Source organism: Vulpes lagopus, chromosome 2 (genome assembly GCF_018345385.1).
Source record: "Vulpes lagopus strain Blue_001 chromosome 2, ASM1834538v1, whole genome shotgun sequence".
In the NCBI taxonomy this organism is placed as follows: Eukaryota; Metazoa; Chordata; class Mammalia; order Carnivora; family Canidae; genus Vulpes; species Vulpes lagopus.
The window spans coordinates 104420043-104441019 of NC_054825.1; the positions used below are offsets into that span (position 1 = coordinate 104420043).

The 20977-nt window shown below is 43.0% G+C and overlaps 1 pseudogene; it reads left to right on the forward strand.

Annotated features, from left to right (window-relative positions):
* Positions 1 to 19855: 19855 nt before the first annotated feature.
* LOC121485191 lies at positions 19856 to 20706 on the forward strand (annotated as a pseudogene).
* The last annotated feature ends 271 nt before the right edge of the window (positions 20707 to 20977 follow it).

The following is a 20977-nucleotide window of genomic DNA, read 5'->3' on the forward strand; positions in this document are numbered from 1 at the left end:
AAAAACAATTGATCACAAAGACAATATTTGTAGTACATACATGTTTCCTGGAAGATTTTAATTAAATAAATGGCTGCTTCAATATGCATTCATTCATGTAAGCACTGTTTAACTAGACTGAGGCTTTTGTCTAGGTGTGATTCTACTGCTTCATTCTGACTTCTTTTGAATTCTCACACCTGGACATACACAGATTCATGTCCAGCTTACTATGTGATTCCCACTTCTCCAGTAACCCTCGTTCCCCTGTTCTAAGGGGCTGGGCTGCCTTTGTTTGTACTATGTCACCTGCCTCCTGTCCACAGCAGTGGGGACCAGAGGCACACACTCTACCCAGACTTGGCCATTCACTCACTGGCCCTTCGCCCGGAGAATGAAATGGAACAAAGAAACCTTCCCCAATAGCTGGACTTAGAATGTATAAATGTGAGTGTGGCCAGTGGCCATGTTCCACCCCTTGCACGGGGCAGCAGGGGGAAGCTGGTCTACAGAAAAACCAAAGAGAAGGCCCAGATTTCCTCCCAGGCTTAAATCTGGTACTGCCCAAGGCCCAGCTGCAAGCTCATTTCATGTTCTATTTGGTATTTTTTTGAAAACTTACATTTTCCTTATTTAATTCTGGTGATTTCTGCCCCACACAACCAAGAGATCTCTAACTGGTACAAATTCTTATCTCAGAGGCACATCGTTCCATGGGGCTTTGGGCTCCAGGCTGATGCAACATCAAAAGCCTTGTAGAGTCTCATGGGCACCAGCTCGGGATTCTCTGCACAGAGGCCATTGGGTGTGAACTCTGGCTGGGTACATTCGAAGCATGAGACCTTAGCAAGTCCATTAGGCTCCAAGTGTCTCTGTTCCCTCAGCTATAAAATGAGATAAATAAACTAAAAAATGATCATGTGATAAAGCACAAAAAGCTTGGACGTTGCAGTTAGCCTGGGGACAAAATGCCAGCTCAGTCACCTCCTAGAGCTTCGGTGTCCTCATTGGCACGTGGCAAGTCCTGCATTGTAGGCACATTTATTATTACTGTCGCTGTCATTACCATGGATGCTCTTCCTTATCTTCTCAATCAATGTGAAAGTTCTTCATAATCTATAAAAGAACAATTCCCTAAATAAAGGATAACAGGATGCTTTCTTTTTACATCAAATGCAGGGACACCTGGGTGGGTCAGTGGCTGAGCATCTGCCTTCAGCTCAGGGCGTGATCCCAGAATCCCAAAATCGAGTCCCACATTGGGCTCCCCAAAGGAGGCCTGCTTCCCCCTCTGCCTGTGTCTCTGCCTCTCTGTGTGTGTTTCTCATGAATAAATAAATAAAATCTTTTTTAAAAAAATTTCTTTAACATCAAATGCACCTTCTTTTTCATCTCTATTACTCAGCTGGAGATGGTTAGTTCTCTGTCAATGACACGTCAGCTCCGGTTGGTTGATCTAGCATGAGGGCTGCAAGACCCATAGGAAATAGATGTTCCCCACTCTTTGAGGAAAAGGAGATACAGCTGGGTAGGAGTGAGAGACAACCAGACCTGGGTGCCTGTCTTCAGGCCACACACCCCCTCTGAGTCTCTCTCTATAAAGCAGGATGCTGATGTTCTGTACTTCCTAGGGTACTGAACACCTTGAAGGTGGTGTGTATGGAGTGGAGCTCCTTCACACTAAATATCTTAATGACAGCCCTCACTTAGAACCTGCCCCAACTTTCCTGTCTTCACCCCCTGCAGCAGAAATAGAATAATCACTCTTGACAGCTTATGAGTGTGTCTCTATGTTAGCATGAACCCCGCCACATTTTTTCTCAATCAGCAATTTTCCTACTAGATCATCAGTTTAGGAAGAGATAAATCAAACCTCCTTCCCTTAACATTTATTACCTTATTTGGGTTTTTTAGGAACTGAAATTTGCATTCCGTGCAATTTAAAGAGAACACTTTTGACAGTTCGAGTGTACCAAAATCTGAGTTCATACCAGGATCCTGTTTTGTCTTTAATCACAAGTCATCTTTTTTTTTAAGATTTTATTTATTTATTCAGAGAGAGAGAGAGAGAGAGGGAGGGAGGGAGAAGCAGGCTCCACACAGGGAGCCCGATGTGGGACCCCATCCCGGGTCTCCAGGATCACACCCCAGGCCACAGGCGGTGCCAAAGGGCTGCGCCACCGGGGCTGCCCAATCACAAGTCATCTTAAAACCAAAATTGGGGCACCTAGGTGGCTCTGTGGTTGAGTGTCAGCCTTTGGCTCAGGGTGTGATCCCTGGGTCCTGGGATCGAGTCCCACATGAGGCTCCTTCCAGGATCCTGCTTCTCCCTCTGCTTATGTCTCTGCCTTTCTCTGTGTCTCTAATGAATAAATAAATAAAAGCTTAAAAAAAAAAGAAGAAGAAAGTTAAAGGGGTTTCTTCCAGAAAATGAAAACTGAGTGACCTGCTAAAGATAAAATTATTATCTGGGTTCCCAAGTTCAGGTCAGGGTTGATTCTCAAACTGCCCTGAACAATGGTGACACTATGAGCTCTTCAGGGAGAGTTCTGGGAGCCAGAGGCTGAGCCTGTGGCAACACACAGGGATGGGGCCACAGGCACGGGGAGGGGTGGGTACCCAGGAGAGGCATAGCCTAGACCTCTGTGGGCTATCTCATAAACCTATCAGCTCACCCTGGTTCATCTAGGATCATCTCAGTTTTAAGTCTGGGGTCCAGGTAACTCCTTGGTCCGAGGCAGAGACACTGGGTCACCCTATCCAACACTGATATAAACTGTTTCATCTTCATCTAATCCCTTAGCCTTATTGCACATCTTGATCCCCATCTAGTCTATCCCACCGACTTTTCCTAAATTTTGTTTCTTTTTATTTTTTTTAAGATCTTATTTATTTATTCCTGAGAGACACAGAGAGAGGCAGAAACAGAGAGAGAGGCTCCCCTCAGGGAGCCTGATGCAGGACTCGATTCCAGGACCCAGGGATCATGCCCTGAGCCAAAGGCAGATGCTCAACTACTGAGCCACCCAGGTGCCCTCAAATTTTGTTTCTTTTCCTTTCTTGCCTAAATAGCAGAAGATAAATAAAACAGAAGAAAAAAAATGTTTGAGGATCGGTAATCTAGGAGGCTGGAAACCACTGCTCTGTACAGCCAAGATCTTGCAGTAGAAGGCAATTGTCCTCTCTTTCCTCAAAGCTCAGGACCTCAAGAGTGGTAAATACCAACCCTGGGGATCAGCAGCACTCATGGCTTAGCTTTATGGCTACGTTTCTTCTCTTACCTTCATATAATTTTTTATAAGAATATTAATTGGCACCCTTGACACCATGCTTAACTTCCTCTTCATACCCCTTCTTCCGTGGTGTGTGGAGCAGGGGAGGAAAGATGTTTCCCCTTTCCAGCCAGAGGAAACACATTTGCAAAGAAAATGAACCCCTATAGGAAATTCCTCTTGCCTGCTACTTTTTTAAAGCTAATTTGCTGGGGAGGGGTGGTTCATCATGGTTATCAAAGCAATATATGCATATTGTTACAAACTAGAACATAGAAGAAGTCTTAAAAATCACATGTAATCCTAGAATAGCACCTTTTCAAATATACTAAATAGCAACACAGGCAGTGGACATCTTCAGTGAGCAGCGCTCGTTCCAATGGGTCGTGCTGTCATCCTCCAGGGCCGCTAGCCACTCAGAACGTCTGTGTTCCATAGCCTCTTACACAGTAGCAGCAAGAGCAAAAACAGCTCCCTGTTACAAGTAATAATAGTTATGTTTCTCCAGGATGCTGAATTAGCTGGAGCCTTAAAGCACAACCCACCCACCAACAAATCCCTGCAGTTTCTATGAGGGGGAAGGCGCCGTGGGACCCCACCTTTGTAGACAGGGAACCCACTGGATGAGGTTGTATCAATAAACAGAGAGAATGCCAGGGAGTGGGCAGCCAGGGGATCTGTCCTGGTCTGGGAGGCAGGAAAAGCTTTCAAGAAGATTATTCTACTCAAGCCAACACCTGCCGGCTGACTAGAAAGGGCCAGGTGAAGTCAGAGAGACAGGACGATGGGGCGGCCCTGAGCAGGCAGGGAGGCTGCAGTGTCCCCTGGGAGGGGCTACACGGAGAAGGCCAAGGTGAAGGCCAGGGTGACTGAGACACCAGCATGAGCCGAAGATGCTGGAGGGTGAGATATGGAGGTCTATGTTCTTGTTTTTGGCCTTCCACCAAGCAGTGGGAAGCCTCCCAAGGCTCATCCACAGGGGCGGGCCCGGTCCTCTACAGTGAGCAAGCCCGGCTGCAGAGAGCAGCGTGGGCGCTTCAGAGAGGAACTGGATGGAGGTAGGAGGCATCTGGAGGGGAGAGGGGGAAATGGGCATGTTTGCATCAATCTGTGATTGATTAAATATTGGGGTGAGAGGGAGGGTCCAGATGGCAGGTTGCAGAAGGAGAGGTCTGAAAGCTGGAAGGACAGCCTCCCCCAGGGGCAGGACCGGCTCCCTGGGCATGTGGCTTGCTCAGTCACCCAAGCCCCAGCTCAAAGGGCCCAGCACTTGGTTTACAGCTGTGCTGTTACTGTCTCAAAATGCTTGAACATTTTGGAACAAGGGGCCCTGCATTTTCCTCTTGCACTAGGCCTGCAAATTATATAGCTAGTCCTGCCCAGGGCTAACTGTCCTCTATATGTTCGCTTGGCTGATGGCATTTGGACTCCATCCAAGACCTTGAGATTGTTGATTTATCCTGTCAGGCAGGACACAGGTATAAAGAAGGCCCACTGGGCCCAGTTGAATGCAGTTTGTGAGCATATCAAGGATGGCCTGTGATTAAAGTTCCCGAGAGCAAGAAGACAGAAGACTGTTTACTGACTTTGGAGACAGGAGACTGAGGGTATTTTAATAACATGAGCTTTGAGTTTGCTGCTTGAGTAAGAGAGGGATTTCTCTGACCCCAGTTTCATTTAGTTTAGTAATTCAAGCTAAAAACCTTCATCGTTCAAGCCAAAGCTAACTGGATATTCTGCTTGGCAGAAAAGACTTTTTAAAAATGAGTGATTTATTATTTTATTTGGCTAAAAATCTCAGGATGCCTGAAGCTCATGCAACACCAAATTTGCATTGCAAGGAAATCATCATTGCAAGAGTTTAAAAGAAAATATATGACTGTTTTTATGCTTGAACTTCAAGGAAGAAGAAAGAGACAGTCCTTTACCAAAGCTATCACACAATTCATTGATTATTCAAGGAACTCTCTACAAATTTACTAGAAATGCTATGCAGTTTTGTAGACTCCAGATCAAATAATAATTATTACTTCTGCCACTAAGTGAAAAAGTAAACTGTCAAGAGTAACTGAGATACAGATCACCATCCTGAGTTTCTTTAGGCATCCACTTAGAACAGCACATGTCTATAAAATACTAAAATTATAGGAAGAATAGGGAAAGTTTGGCAAGGCCCTCCCAAGTATTTACAAGGTTACATCTTTTGAAATCTATTTAGTAATGTAGTTTATTAAAGGAAGGGCTTTGAAGTCATAATCGTTTCAGGTTTAAAGCCTGGATCCATCTTGAGCAAGTTGCTTAACTGGCCTAAGCCTCAGTTTCCCCATACACACATGGAGGTAATCCCCATTTTCTGTTTGTACTCTGCATGTTGTAATTATTTAATAATTTGTCATTTTTAAGCTAGATGTTTTTTGGAATAACTGCTAACAATTAAGTGCATAGTTATCTGTGTGAATCTTCATCAATATCCTTAAGAATGAGCTTCTACTCCTTTGATAAGTCACTCAAGTGGCTCTGAGAGCAGGGGCCAGTTGTTACTGGGCTAAGCTGCCCTGCAGATGACAAAGAGGTAAAGGAATTGGTGTTTTCCCCTCAGAGAAAAAGTGAGGACAGGGATGGGGGTGGGGGGAGGACAAGGGAGAGGTGGGTGAACAGGTACGCTGGTGTCACCGGAGGAGCACTTGGGACATAACCAGAGAAGAATGGCCCCTGGGTGTTAAAGGAAGGTGTTTCCCTGACTTTATCCATTAGGTAAAGTGACACCATCTCTATGGCATTTGTACTAGTTTCCTAGGGCTGCTGCAACCAAGTGCCACCAACAACAGAAATGTATTCTTTCCCAGTTCTGGAGGCCAGAAGTCTGAAAGCGAGGTGTCAGCAGGGTTGGTTTCTTCTGGAGGCTCCAAGGGAGAGTCTGTTCCAGGCCTGTCTCCAACTTTCTGGTGTCGCTGGCAATCCTCGGCATCCCTCGGCCTGTGGGTGCATCATTGTGAGCTCCGCCTTCTCCCTGTGCATGCACGTGTCCCTCTGTGTGTCCTCACACAGCCTTCTCCTCTGTGTCCCAACGTCCCTCGTGTCAGGACATCAGCCCATCCTACACCACTATGAGTTCATCATAATTAATTACATCTGTAAAGACCACATTTCCAAATAAGGTCGCAGTCACAGGTGTGGGGTTTAGGACTTAAACTTGTCTTTTTAGGGGATACAATTCAACCCACCACTGGCATAGACAAGGTGCAGCTAGAGGCGACCAGCCAGGGACAGCCTATCTGTAACCCATTCTCAGCACACCACTTTGGAAAGCTCTAATATAAACACTCCTCTATCCCACTCCTGCCTCTCCCCCAACCCTGCTAAAGTTTATACTAAATGCACACCTCGTACAGCCACGCAGGCTGTGACCCGATCTAAGATGCGATGTGCATTCAGGCACCTCCTGTGAGGACCAATCCTGCCCAAAACTCACCTGTCTGGACTGAGCGGCCGGTACATCTACACGATGCAGAAGGACATCCAGGGCTGCCCAGCAGGGTACCATTCAACATGGAAATTGTGAAACAAATTCTTCTTGTCTGATTCCAGGCTCATGGGATCTTAACCTTTCCAGGTGGTAGGACAAGGGAGAGTGTGGGTTGGCTGGAGAACCCTGGCGTCTAGCGCTACAGTTCCTACTTAGATCGATAAAGTAGCTTTCTGGCTGCAAATAGTCATTGCATGAGCCTGGTTAATAAATCTGTCTCTGAAAGATGTGTGTTCTCTCTCTCTCCACCCCCCAGGGCTCTGACAATTGGGATACTCAGCCTGCAAGGCCCAGAGCTAAACTCTGCACCGAGTTAACTCCACCTTGCAAGGCCATTTGGGAGATGGTCAGCCCCAGCCATACCAGTACTGGCCAGTGCCCACCTTCCTGACATCATTGCCTAGGACCTTATTTCCTTTGGCAAATTCCTTCTACTAGAACTGGGGTCTCAGGGATCCCTGGGTGGCTTAGCGGTTTAGCCTTTAGCCCAGGGCGTGATCCTGGAGTCCCGGGATCGAGTCCCACATCGGGCTCCCTGCATGGAGCCTGCTTCTCCCTCTGCCTGTGTGTCTGCCCCTCTCTCTCTGTATCTCTCATGAATAAATAAATAAAATATTTTTTAAAAAACTTAAAAAAAAAGAATTGGGGTCTCTAGAGGTGCCAATGAGAATCAACTAACTCAGCCCAGCTGTGGGAGGGAGGGTACGGGAAGCATCCAAGAGGAAGCAAATGAGCAAGTAGAACAGACCAGGGGGATTGTCAGCAGAAGAAACAATGGTTGTGATGTCTAGGAAGGTTTGGGGGGGCCTTCGGGGAAACCCTGGTGCTCCTGAGACTATAGTTTACTACAAATGAAGACAGGCCTGGAGGTTAGTCCACAGAGGAAATCAGGCTCCCAATTTCAATTTCAAAGACTGTGGGAGCCATTTGGGTTCTAGGCAGCAGATGCCATGACAAAATTCACATTTTAACAGGCTCACTGAAGCAGCTGTCTAAAAGAAGGACAAAGAGGGGGAGAGAGGAGGCCATGGTGGTCATTTAGCTCAGTTAGGGCCAGAATCAAGACAATGGAATGGAGGAGAGGGAAAAAAATGAGAGATATGTAAGAAATGCATTAAATAGCCTGGGATGTAGAAAGTGAAGGAGAGGGGAGGGAAAAGATAAGGATTCCTGGTACAGAGAAGATAATGGGACTCAAGTGGCTAGAACTGTGTCCTCCAAAAAGATACCATCAAATGCTAACCCCCAGCACCTGTGACCTTATTTGGAAATAGGGATAAGGATATAGACACAGTCAAGTTAAGATGAGGTCATACTTGAGTAGGTACTAAGTGGTTCCAATGACTGGTGTCCTTGTATGAAGAGGGAAATTTAGATACAAACATGTAGACACAGGGGGAGAGGCCACGCACTCCAGAAGCAGAGACAGAAGGGATGCATCTTCCAGCCAAGGAACACCAAGGATTGCCGGCACTCTCCAGAAGCTGGGATGGGGCGAGAAAGGACCCTTCCCTAGAGCCTCCTGAGAGATCACAGCCCTAACAACACCTTGATTTTGAACTTCTGCCCTCTAGAAATGTATGAGAGTACATCTCTGTTGTTTAAAAGCCACCCAGTACTTTGTTATGGCGACCCCAGAAACCGGTACCACCAGCAGCCTTCTCTTCTGTGTATCTGTGTGTTTGTATCCACACTTCTGTCTACTTATAAGGACACCAGTCATGGGAATAGGGCTCATCCAGATCCATATGACCTCACCTAAGTTGGTTACAACCACAAAGACCCCATCTCTAAATAAGTTCACATTACCAGGTATGAGGAGCAAGACTTGAACATATCATTTGGGGGGGACACAATTCAACTCAGCATTCTTGTCATAAATACAAGAATATTTCTTGAAGAGGATACAAGAGCACAAGAATTGGGTGCCATACAAGTAAAATTCATTCTCAATCCAGAGAAGGGAGAAATTACTTTGAGCTGGTTGAGGGAGTAGGGGAGTCTTGAAGAATGGCTAGGAATTAAATAGGATAAGGATATGTTAAGGTAACAAAAACCACTTACTGGTCACCTACTCTGCACTAGACACTGCCCTGGATGCTTTAAATACATGATCTCTAGTCCTCCATTATCTGTCATCGATTAGAAAATTCTCTACATGTAGTGTTTTTCCCAAAATCACACAACGGGGCAGTGGTAAAGAGAGAATTGGCCCCCAGGCCCAACTAATGCAAAAGTAATCCAGCTTCAAAGCCAGTCCACTGCACCATGGGGTTCCTAAGAGGAAGCCAGGGCAATGGAAGTCTGGAGGGGTGTACTGTGGCCACGTCATAGAGGATGAACTTCAACCGTCTGGGCTGAATGACAGCTTCCTACTGGGAGCGTAAGGGATGAGCCTGGACAGGTAGGCCAGAGCCAGGTGGTTGAGGGCTTCATGTCAGGAGCTGCCAGAACAAGGGAGCCCCTGAAGGTGATTGGTGAGAAATCTTACAACTGCTCATCACGGGACAGCGGATGGACAATATTTGTGAAGAAAAACATGTATTACTTAAGTTGCAGTTTGGGAACAATTTTTGACAATGTTCTCCATTTTTCAACAAGGACAGTAGAAACAAGAGATGTGTTCTGGTCCCACCTCTGGCCTTGTGTGACCTTAAGCAAATCCCTGCACAAATCAGTTTCCTATCACTGAAAGAAAGATAAGGATAGCCAGTCAATCCTCCAAGTGTTATGGGCAGACTTCCCGGGATACACGTTGGGGCATAAGTAGTATTACAAAGCTAGGAGCCTTTGCAAGACCCTGTTGTGGGTGTGCATGGCTCTTCTCCTGAAGTTGTGTTAGAATTCATGGAAGAAACAGAACAGACACAAAAGCCAATTTAAAATGGTATTTGAAAAGATACTTTAATCCACTTTGGAGGTGCTGGATTTTTTCTGGGTGTGGATGGAAGAGTTTATGCAGAAAATGGTACACGCACTTGAGTCAGGCCAGGCCCAGCCTTTGAAGCTGTCCTCCTCTCTTCATAGCGATGGGTGTCCCAGCACCCTCTCTTACCCTCTGAGTTACACTTGCCCATCAGCAAAGTGGGGACAGTAGGTGCGTGTGGGCTGGTTGTGGAGATTAAATTCAATCCAATATATGTTGGCAAATCAAACTCCAATAAAAATATACATAAAAATAATAAATAAAATAAAATAAAACATATTGATACCCAGCCCCCCAAATAAATAAATTCAATCCAATGTGTAAATTCCTTGATACCGGAGATAGTCCATCAGTGTCGACTGCTGTTATTACAGGTGAAATGATTTTGCTTCTCTGTCTTCCTATTCCTGGCACTGACAAGAAAATTCATTCACCTTTGCTTGGAGAGAAATGAAGGGTGGGTCAGCTATACCTTCCTCTGGGGAAAATAATCTGTTTTCAATAGTTTTCCTTTTCATACATTTTTGTCCTGGTCTATTTTGTTTACCAACAATGGAGCTGTTTAGAATGTGGAGTTTTCATGCAATTCAGAGCATTTTCTTTATTCCTCTGATCAGATTTGTATTGGGGCTTTTATGTTGCCAGGGCTGGCCCCAGGGAAGCTTGCTTGCCGACTGGCAGCACAGGATGTGAGGCCCTGGTCTGGGCTCTCCTGCCTGTCCTCTCCTGACCTGCTGGTCTGCCCCATGAGTCAGCCTCTTCCTCTGTCTCTGTTTACATCATTGCAAAATGAGAGTAGTAGAAATATTTGCCAACCTCAACAGGATGTGGCAGCAATTAACAAATGGCTAATTATAGAGCATACTCACATACAAAGCTCCTGATAAGGCTAATTATTATTTTTATAGGAGCTCTCAAAAGGAAGATTTTCTTTATGAGTGTCCACTCTCTAGGTGCCTTGTAAACTTGGCCTTCGAGCTGGGTATGCTTGCTTTCTCCCAGAGATGCAATCATGAACATCCCAACTGGACGCCCACTTCCCTAACAGTATAGACTTCCAGGGCCAGAACTCTGTCTTCTTAGGCAGGACCAAATGGAGATCATGGAGTTGCCAGTAAATTTGCAGATAAATTTGAATTTCAGATCAATGGCAAATAATTTTTAGAATAAATATGTTTCATGCAGTAACTGTAAAAACAGGAGCAAAACATACTTATACTAAAACATTTTTGCTATGTATCTGAAATTCTAGTTTAACTGGGCATCCTGTTTGTATTTATTTGTTTTTTTGTTTTTGCTAAATCTAGCGATGCTAAATCCACGTTGTTTTATTAAGACCATCTGAGGACGATGACATAGATATCACAATAATCAACACCTGCCTTCAAGAAAGCACAGCTCTCTGGAATTGGTGTTAATGTTAATGTCTGACATGTAGGGCTACCGCTACAACCCGGTGACAATCCTCATTAAGGCAGAATGCTTTAAATGGGGCTGCCCACCTAGCTTTGCCTCCTAGAGTTGTGACTCTAATACGTGGTGTTCCTCCTGTCTATCTATATATAAAACAACATAGTGTTTCTTTAGCTCTAGGACTTTGAAAAGATAAGAAAATGTTCAAGAAGGATTGAATCCCCATTCTATAGGAGATCATTTGGTTGAACTTACAACATCCATGGTTCTTAAGGTCAAAAAACAGTCAACAGTGGCCATTTCACATGGTTCAACATATAGGCTACCATTCAAGAAACCATCAAGGATCTAGACCAGGCTCTGTTGTCAGGTGCCAGAGACTCTTCAGTAACCTAGTTCAGATTTATTTCTATATGACTATGTGGTCTTGTCTCCATTAGGGTATTTGCTTGTTGCATTAAGGCCCTGAAGGCAAAGTCTTAGCCTAAGCTTGCACATCTTCCCACAGTAGTGAGTGTTTGCTAATTGATTTCAATGAAGAGCTTTAATTTCCTACAAAATTCTCTGAAAAAGGTTGACTGTGTAGATTAAGTTCTAGTAATGACAAAGTAGTTTGGAGAAAATAAGCCTTAGAAGTAATAAAGAAAAAAATGTGTTTTCATGTTTGAAAGCAGAGTGAATAAAAGCAGGCAGAAACTGGAGGGGAGTTTACCCTTGAAAGAGGGAAACTTCACCTGGTGATATTTGGAAGTTTGCAGCTTCTTCTTTTTTTGTTTTCCCTTGAGAAAACTTCCTGAATCTTCACAGTCCTTACAGGCAGAAAACATCAGCCTCACTGGCTTGAGGTCGATATAATGTATATATAACACAGAGGGTGTGCACATGTGCATGCAGCATACAGAGCTATACTGCTCTAAGCTGCCCATAAGGAATATGAAGTAGAACAATATTGCTATAAGTGGATTGTGATAAAGGAAAGACATATATTATAACCACTACAGCAACTACTACATGCAAAGAGGCATAGTTAAAGAGTCAGTAGAGGACTCAAATGGAATATCAGAAATATCAATGCAAAAAAAAAAGGAAAGATAAATAAGAAAAAGAAAAACAATGGGACATTTACAATGCATATGAAGATGGAAGACTTACACTCAATCATATCAGACAAGCAAGTCCTAATTATATGTTGCCTCCAAGAGAAGAAGACTGGAAACAGAACTGTGTGAATAGGATGAAAGAAACAAAGATGAAAAAATTTACTACGAAAGTTCTTTGGTGGTCATAAGAATATATTTTGCAGACCTTCAACTAAAGAAAATGTAATTGACCAAGGGCCCCATTCCCTGAATTCTGACATCACAGCCACAGGACTCTGATGGCTGACTTGGGATAAATTTAACAAAATATGTACAAAGACTTCTACCCTGAAAACTGTAAAACATTACTGAGAGAAATGTTAACAATGGCTGTTGAGTCTACGGTCCCCTGTCTTTGTACCCTGAGTTCTATGCTGTGTAACAAAGAGAGTTTAAAAGACTCCCTACTTGGGATCCCTGGGTGGCGCAGTGGTTTGGCGCCTGCCTTTGGCCCAGGGCGCGATCCTGGAGATCCGGGATCGAATCCCATATCAGGCTCCTGGTGCATGGAGCCTGCTTCTCCCTCTGCCTATGTCTCTGCCTCTCTCTCTCGCTCTGTGTGACTATCATAAATAAATAAAAATTAAAAAAAAAAAAGACTCCCTACTTGATTGAATCTAAAAAATGACTCCCCCATTCCATTAACACAGGAATACCCTGATGCTTCCCACAAAACATTGTTAAATATCCCCTACCCTGCCCTCCAAGGTCAGAAGCAGCTCAGGGAATTATTATGACATCACTTCCTGCTCAAGATTGTGTAGTATATAATATATATACTATATTATTGTATATATATATGTAATATATATAATATATATCCACATTAGTCACTAACATCCTCTTTGGGGATCCTGAAAATAGGAAAATATTTTATATTTAACTTCTAGAAGTTTCAATTTCATTAATAGAATGCTAATTATCATTTTTATAAATTATTAATTCCTTATGTATTCTTAAGAAGTCACAAATTCTATAGCATAATTGAAAGACCGGTGGTTTTACGAGATATTGATATCACCTACAAATCCTAACACAGTGCTAGACATAAGCAGTGGTCAATGAGTCCTCACCAGTTGGAGTCAAGCCTTTATTTTTTTAATTTTAATTTTTATTTTTTTGGAGTCAAGCCTTTAACCATAACATTACAAAGCTACGAAACAGATGAACCAACTCTAATAACCGCAGCTAATATTTATTGAATGCTTATGTGACAGATATATATATGCTCAGCACTTTATGGATTATCTTAGTCTTCATAGTAAACTTGTAAATACTGTTATTACTCCTACTATATATGCATGAAAAAATTGTTGCCTCGTAAGGTTAAGAAAGTTGTCCAACGTCCTTTTGTTAATAACAATAGAGAGAAGATACTAGATTTAACACAGAAGCTCTCAACTTGGGGGTCAAGGAACTCTAGGATGTTGTCCATAACATTGCAAAGGCCTTGGAAAACTGCTTAAGTACATACAATAATTTTTTCAAGGGAAAATATCTAGAGGTTCTCTTAGAGGTTTATAGTGCTTAGAAGATTAAAAGTCATTGCCTAGTTAACAATCAATGAATCATTCATTGCCTGGCTAAGGCATCGACAATGAACTGTGGCTTGTCTGGACTGGCTTATCTGGAAAGATTGCCATGTCTTATTTTTCTCATTCAAAAGCCCTTCTACTTGAAGTGCAGTTCTAGAAATAATTAATTCCTTTTACAATCCTGTAAAATCAGAACTCTAGAAAGATGTTCTATAACGTATTTTCCCAGAGCTTCCAAGTTGGCATATATTAGACCAAAGCCAGCAGAGGCCAGTTTGATATGAAATCATCACTCTATAATGAAGGCTTAAATAATTCTGTATTAAATTTTGCTAAACAAAATATTATTTTAGGGTTTAGAACATACTGGAAAAACCCATTTTACTGTCAACTAAATTATATTTTAAATGCTTTAAGCGAGACGGCATGATATAGTGAGTGAGGACTATAGGATTAAAATTAAAAACCTGGGCTCAAATCCTAGCGTGGCCACTTAATAGCTGCAAAACTATAGGCATGCAAGTTATTTAATTCTCTGGGCCTGTTTCCTCGTCTTCAAAACTGAGATAAGAACATCTACTTTCTGGGGTGGTTATAAAGAATTTTAAAACCTCATTGTGTTCTCCCTTCCCTTATATTCCCTTTCACTATTATTTATATTCCCCAAATGAATGAGAACATATAATGTTTGTCTTTCTCTGATTGACTTACTTCACTCAGGAGAAGAAGTGTGTGGGAAATATCAGAAAGGGAGACAGAACATAAAGACTCCTAACTCTGGGAAACGAACTAGGGGTGGTGGAAGGGGAGGAGGGCAGGGGGTGGGGGTGAATGGGTGATGGGCCCTGAGGGGGACACTTGATGGGATGAGCACTGGGTGTTATTCTGTACGTTGGCAAATTGAACACCAATAAAAAATAAATTTATTATAAAAAAATAAAAAATAAAAAAATAAAACCTCATTTTGTAAAAAGATGCCTTCAAAAAAAATTTTTTTTTCCCTTAGCATTTAGACAGTTCTATTGTCAACTATTTTCTAAAGTAAAAAATCACCCCTGGTTTATCTTTTACATAAGTTCACATTTTTCCAAGTCAGGTGCAAAGGCGGTATATTATAGAAGAGAGATTAGAAATCTTTTTTCATAAAGGGGCAGGTAATAAATATTTTAGACTTTGGGGTCAACTGGTCTCTTTTGAAACTACTCCACTCTGCCCTTATGGAGAAAAAGCAGCCATAGACAATCCATAAACAAATGAGCACGACTGTGTCCCAATAAAACTTTATCTACAAAAAGAGACATCAGGCTGGTCTTTCCCACCAGCCCTTTCCCAACAGCCAGCCTCTGTTGTAGAAGATAAAACTGCACATGCTTGGATTCAAGTTCTGACTCTGCCATTTATTACCTGTGTGACCTTGAGCAAGTGACTTAGCATCACTGTCTTTCCCTCATCCATAAAATGAGGATGGATAGTAACATTACTTTTTATAGGGTTGTTGTAGTAAATGAGTTAATAAACCTAAAACTGCGAAAACATTGCCTTGAACAGAGCAAGTGCTCAAAGGATGGAATTGTTTCAACTTAAGCAATGTAGGCCACAGCTCCTACATTAATTAAGTCTGAGTAACAGAAAACTCAAGATAACAAAGGCTTGAGCAGGAGACTTTATTTGGCCCTCCACTCAGTCACGGCAGGTTGCTCGGGCAGCTCCACAAATGGCAGGAAGGCCTTCCAGTTTGTTGCTTCACCAACCTTGAAGATGACTGGCTCCATCAGCCTCAAGGACGTGTTGCTTCACCACCTTCAATGACAGTGTGTGGGACTTCCGGGTCCCCAGCCCGCCGCAGGGAGAGCCAGTCATTATTCTGGGTTTCTCTGGAGAGTTCTATCACTCAGGAGGAAAAACAGGTATGGGAGGTACCAGCAGTGCCTCACACAGCTTTCTGAAACTTGCTGCGTGCAAATCAAAGCTGTTAACTGAGCAAAGTCTACTGACAGCAAGTATGAAAAAGAGTGGCTGACAGATGGAGAAGGGGAATTGAAACAGGAGCCCAGGGGCGCCTGGGTGGCTCAGTGGTTGAGCATCTGCCTTTGGCTCAGGTCGTGATCCCGGGGTCCTGGGATCGAGTCCCACACCCGGCTCCCCACAGGGAGTCTGCTTCTCCCTCTGCTTGTGTCTCTGTCTCTCTCTGTGTGTCTCATGAATAAATAAACCAATAAACGAAGTCTTTAAAAAGGGAACAGGAGAGGCCACCCAGGGGGTTTCTTGGATCTCCTTTATTCACTGTCAGCCTTGGGAGGTAGACAGGGAAGGTCGGAGCTCAGGAATCAAGCCTAGTGGCACAATCCCCCTCCCTGGTCTCTCCTTTCCAGCTGAGCCAGGGCAGGAGTAGGTGTGGCGCCTATGAGGCTGATGGCCCAGCACTGCTGCTCAGCTCCAGTCTTGGCTTAGACTGTGCAATTGGGGCTTGTCTCTGCGATCACACCCGCCTCCAGCCAATTGTGCCCTCTACCCTAGATAACCTGGCCCTCCTCCTCTTCGGTTCTCAGCAAGTAGAGCTGGGGAGTGGGGAGAAAGCTGCCTTTCTGGACCTCTCACCTCCATCTGAGGAGCAGCAGCCTGGGGAGGGAAGTGTTTCAAAGTGCAGAACAGCTAAGCTAGATTCAAAATCCTGTTGGTTCTGGACGCCTGGGTGGCTCAGTGGTTGAGCATCTGCCTTTGGGTCAGGTCCTGGGATCAAGTCCCGCATCGGGCCCCCTAAGGGGAGCCTGCTCTTCCCTCTGCCTATGTCTCTGCCTATGTCTCTCATGAATAAATGTAAAAAATCTAAAAAGATAATAAATAAATCCTGTTGGTTCTGGGGCACTTGGGTGGCTCATTCAGTTAAGCTCTGGCTTTTGATTTTGGCTCAGATCCTGATCTGAGGTCCAAAGATTGAGTCCCAACTCAGGCTCTGCACTGGGCACGTGGAGCTTAAGATTCTCTCTCTCCCTCTCTCTCTGCCCTTCCCCCCCTTTCTCTGTAAACAAATAGACAAAAAATCCTGTTGGTTCTAGCTCCTAATCCTTTTGATAATCATTGCTGGATCATTTTAGGAAACCATAGAATGAGAGCAAATTTTATTTGAGTCACTTTAATGCATCTCAGGTCTGTGCTGTGGTTTTTTAAGTGAGACTGTTTTCACTGTTTCATTTTGTTTTGTTTATAAACAAACCTCGTTAGGAGGATTCTTAAAGGAGCATCTATCAGACTCCTGCAGTTCGAGCTTATGCTGCTGAATTGCTTTGACATCACTGATAACTCTTTACCTTCCCAAACTTCGATGCAGGTTAAATTAATTCAGTGAGTCTAAATTACTGCTGATAATCTTCAGTGACTATTGTCTGTTCCATTCAGAAGCAATTTTCATAGCCTTAATACATACAATGGAAATTACCTTTCCTAACAGTGAAGCCAAGAATGAATTTGATGTGGTTTTGAATGTCACTCAGTGTCGCCCAACAAACATTTCTTCAGTGCTTGGCAAGGTGACCCCTTTCTTCTTGGCACAAACCACGGGGGTTACCCCAACAATGTAACAAGCACACGACAGTCACTGATCAACTCATTTCAAGAAACACTTGCTATGTCCAATAGGACAAGCTTCTGTGCTGTGTGGGGGGTAACAATGTCTTTCCTCTAACCAGTGTCTTCGCCAGAGGTGAGCACCAAGGTACATCAACAAATGGCCAACTACTAAAATCTCTGGTCGACATAAGAGATTGGTATGACTGTGAAGGAATCATTTTAACATGCTGGGGAAAAGATACTCAGCAGAAATCAAACCCCCTTGGAAACACCTGCACCCTAGAATATTTCACTGGGGTTATCTGGAAACAAAAATAGTGAAATTCCTTTGTTTCCTTATAAACCCTGCAACATCTTTACTTCTTTTTTTTTAAAAAAGACTTTATTTATTTATACATGATAGACACAGACAGAGAGGCAGAGACACAAGCAGAGAGAAGCAGGCTCCATGCAGGGAGCCTGACGTGGGACTCCATCCCAGGACCGCAGGATCACTCCCCCGGCCAAAGGCAGGGGCTTAACCCCGAGCCACCTAGGTGTCCCAACATCCTTACTTCTTAAAGGCTCATTTATTAGTTATTTAAATTACTGAGTGTGTAGTGTGTTTGTTTTGGCTTCAACCTAGTGTCATCTAGTGACGACAGGAGAATCACTTTTGATAATTATCACTTGGGAGTCACTTTATCCTCCTTAAAATATAAAGTTATAGAAGGATCTTAGCTTTGGAGATAGTAAGACTGTGTGGAAGATATCTACCCCCCCTCTCCGCCCCCCACCAGAGCTTTTATTCGTTCCATGTAGCTGTCACCTGTGTGTGCCCACATCCCCACTCCAACCAGATCACCAGTTCTGTAGCAGGCAGGAACTTTGTCTCATTCATCTTCACATCCACCTCTGCCCTGGCAACCCCAGCACTTAGCAAAGTTCATCTAAGTAGCAGACCTGCAACAAATACTTATTAAATCATACAGGATGTGGCCATCAAGTATTAGTACTTATTTTCTTGTGTGTCTTGTAGACTGAGTCTGAAAGTATTTACTAAAATGTTTTGGCAGCATCAGGGAAATTAGTTCCCAACACCAAAGAACCTGCTTTGAAGAACAACCGTCATATGGAAGCCTAAGGAAGACATTGGTATAGCTTTAGGGGGAGACAAAAAAGGATTTCATTGGTCTGGGGGGTTTTGGAGGGTTACATATCATGACAGAATTTTAAAATGTTCCAGGTATATTTTGTCCATCAGTTAGGTCAGCCTTTCTCATGAAGAAGTGAAAGCTCGGATAATGTACAGGACTTACTCAAATCAGTAGTTTTACATAGAGGCAGAATTAAACCCAGGTATCTAACTAACTCCCTAAAACTCCAACTGGTATTTTTTTCTACTACTGCATTATATTGTCTCTAAAGATTGCTAAAAACAAACATGGGCTTTTATCCCTTTTTCTTTTTGACTAGAAAACTTCTTTAAGGAATGAGTAAGAAAAGTCCTAATTCTGAGGGAAGGCCATCACACGTAAAATTTATTTTTTTTAAGATTTTATTTATTTATTCATGAGAGATACAGGGAGAGGCAGAGACATAGGCAGAGGGAGAAGCAGGCTCCCCTCAGGGAGCCCTATGTAGTACTGGATCCCAGGACCCCAGGATCACGACCCAAGGCAAAGGCAGATGCTCAGCCACTGGGCCACCCAGGTGCCCACACATAAAAATTTATAACAAAAGAGAGCTTCTTTTTCTGACCCAGATGAACTTGGCAAACACATAAAACTTAAGTCACATTATCCAAGGAATGTTTTCTCTTACTCTTCAGCACTCTATTAGCTAGATATTTTCAATGATTTATTTTTTTAAAAAAGCAATTGACTAATATATATTTTATATTTAGGAGATGCTTTTAAAAAATAAAAAATACTAGGTTTCGGGCAGCCTGGGTGGCTCAGCGGTTTAGCGCCGCCTTCAGCCCAGGGTGTGATCCTGGGGTCCTGGGATCGAGCCCCACGTCGGGCTCCCTGCATGGAGCCTGCTTCTCCCTCTGCCTGTGTCTCTGCCTCTCTCTCTGTGTGTGTCTCTCATGAATAAATAAATAAAATCTTAAAAAAAAAATACTAGGTTTCCCAGATATAAGGCGAGAATCTTTTTTCAAAAAGAAAAAAAAAAAAAAGGAAAGAAAGTATTTGGAAAAGTAGAATTTTTTTAAAATGGAAAAAAGTAAAAGGAAACACATCAAGATGAATTTTAAAATAAATTGATTAACACAAACCAGAAACTAAATAATGAAATGTAATATGGGACTTCATTTAGATTCCAAATCAAACTAAGAATAAAAATGCATCTTTGAGATCATTTAAATATGGACTGGATTTCAGATATTTCAAGGAAATATACTGTTTATTTTGTTAGGCATGAAGATGGTACCATAGTAATGTAAGAAACTATTCTTATTGGAAGACCTTCAGCATTGCCTTGGGGGAGTGGAGACAGGCCCTCTGATTGGAGAGATGTGTAACACACTCACTTACTGTGACCTAGGAAAGGCCGCCAAGGCTGTCTTCAATAAAGGATATAGATTCAGCATGGTCAAAATAGATCTGAGAACCAAGTCTTGTAGTGGAGTGGAATTTTCTACTTCTGGTCATGCTTACACTGATACAGGGAATGCGTCAGGCAACCTAGAAACCAAATATAAGGTCTGTAACTATGGACTTACCTTCACCCAGAAATAGAACACAGACAATACTCTTGGAACAAAAATCTCTTTGGAGAATAAGTTGGCTGAAGGGTTGAAACTGACTCTTGATACCATATTTGTACCGAACACAGGAAAGAAGAGTGGAAAATTGAAGGCCTCCTATAAACGAGATTGTTTCAGTGTTGGCAGTAATGTTGATATAGATTTTTCTGGACCAATCATCTATGGCTGGGCTGTTAGCCTTTGAAGGTTGGCTTGCTGGCCATCAGATGAGTTTTGACACAGCCAAATACAAACTGTCACAGAATAATTTTGCCCTGGGCTACAAGGCTGCAGACTTCAGCTGCACACTCATGTGAATGATGGCATTGAATTTGGAGGGTCTATCTACCAGAAGGTTAATGAGAAGATTGAAACATCAATAAACCTTGCGTGGACAGCCGGCAGTAACAATACCTGTTTTGGCATCGCTGCTAAATACAAGCTGGATTGTAGAACTTCTCTATTTGCTGAAGTAAATAATGCCAGCCCAGTTGGACTGGGTTATATACTCAGACCCTTCAACCAGGAGTCAAACTGACCCTATCAGCTTTAATCAACGGAAAGAACTTCAGTGCAGGAGGTCACAAGGTTGGGTTGGGATTTGAACTAGAAGCTTAATGTGGTTTTGAGCAAAGCATCCAATTTGTCCCTGGAGGTGAAGAAAACCCACTATGTTTTGGCCTTAAAATTCTTCTGTGAGAAGAAGACACAAAGAGATGAAAAAATATTCCATGCTCATGGATTGGAAGAATTAATATTGTGAAAATGTCAATGCTACCCAGGGCAATTTACACATTTGATGCAATCCCTATCAAAATACCATGGACTTTCTTCAGAGAGTTGGAACAAATCATCTTAAGATTTGTGTGGAATCAGAAAAGACCCCGAA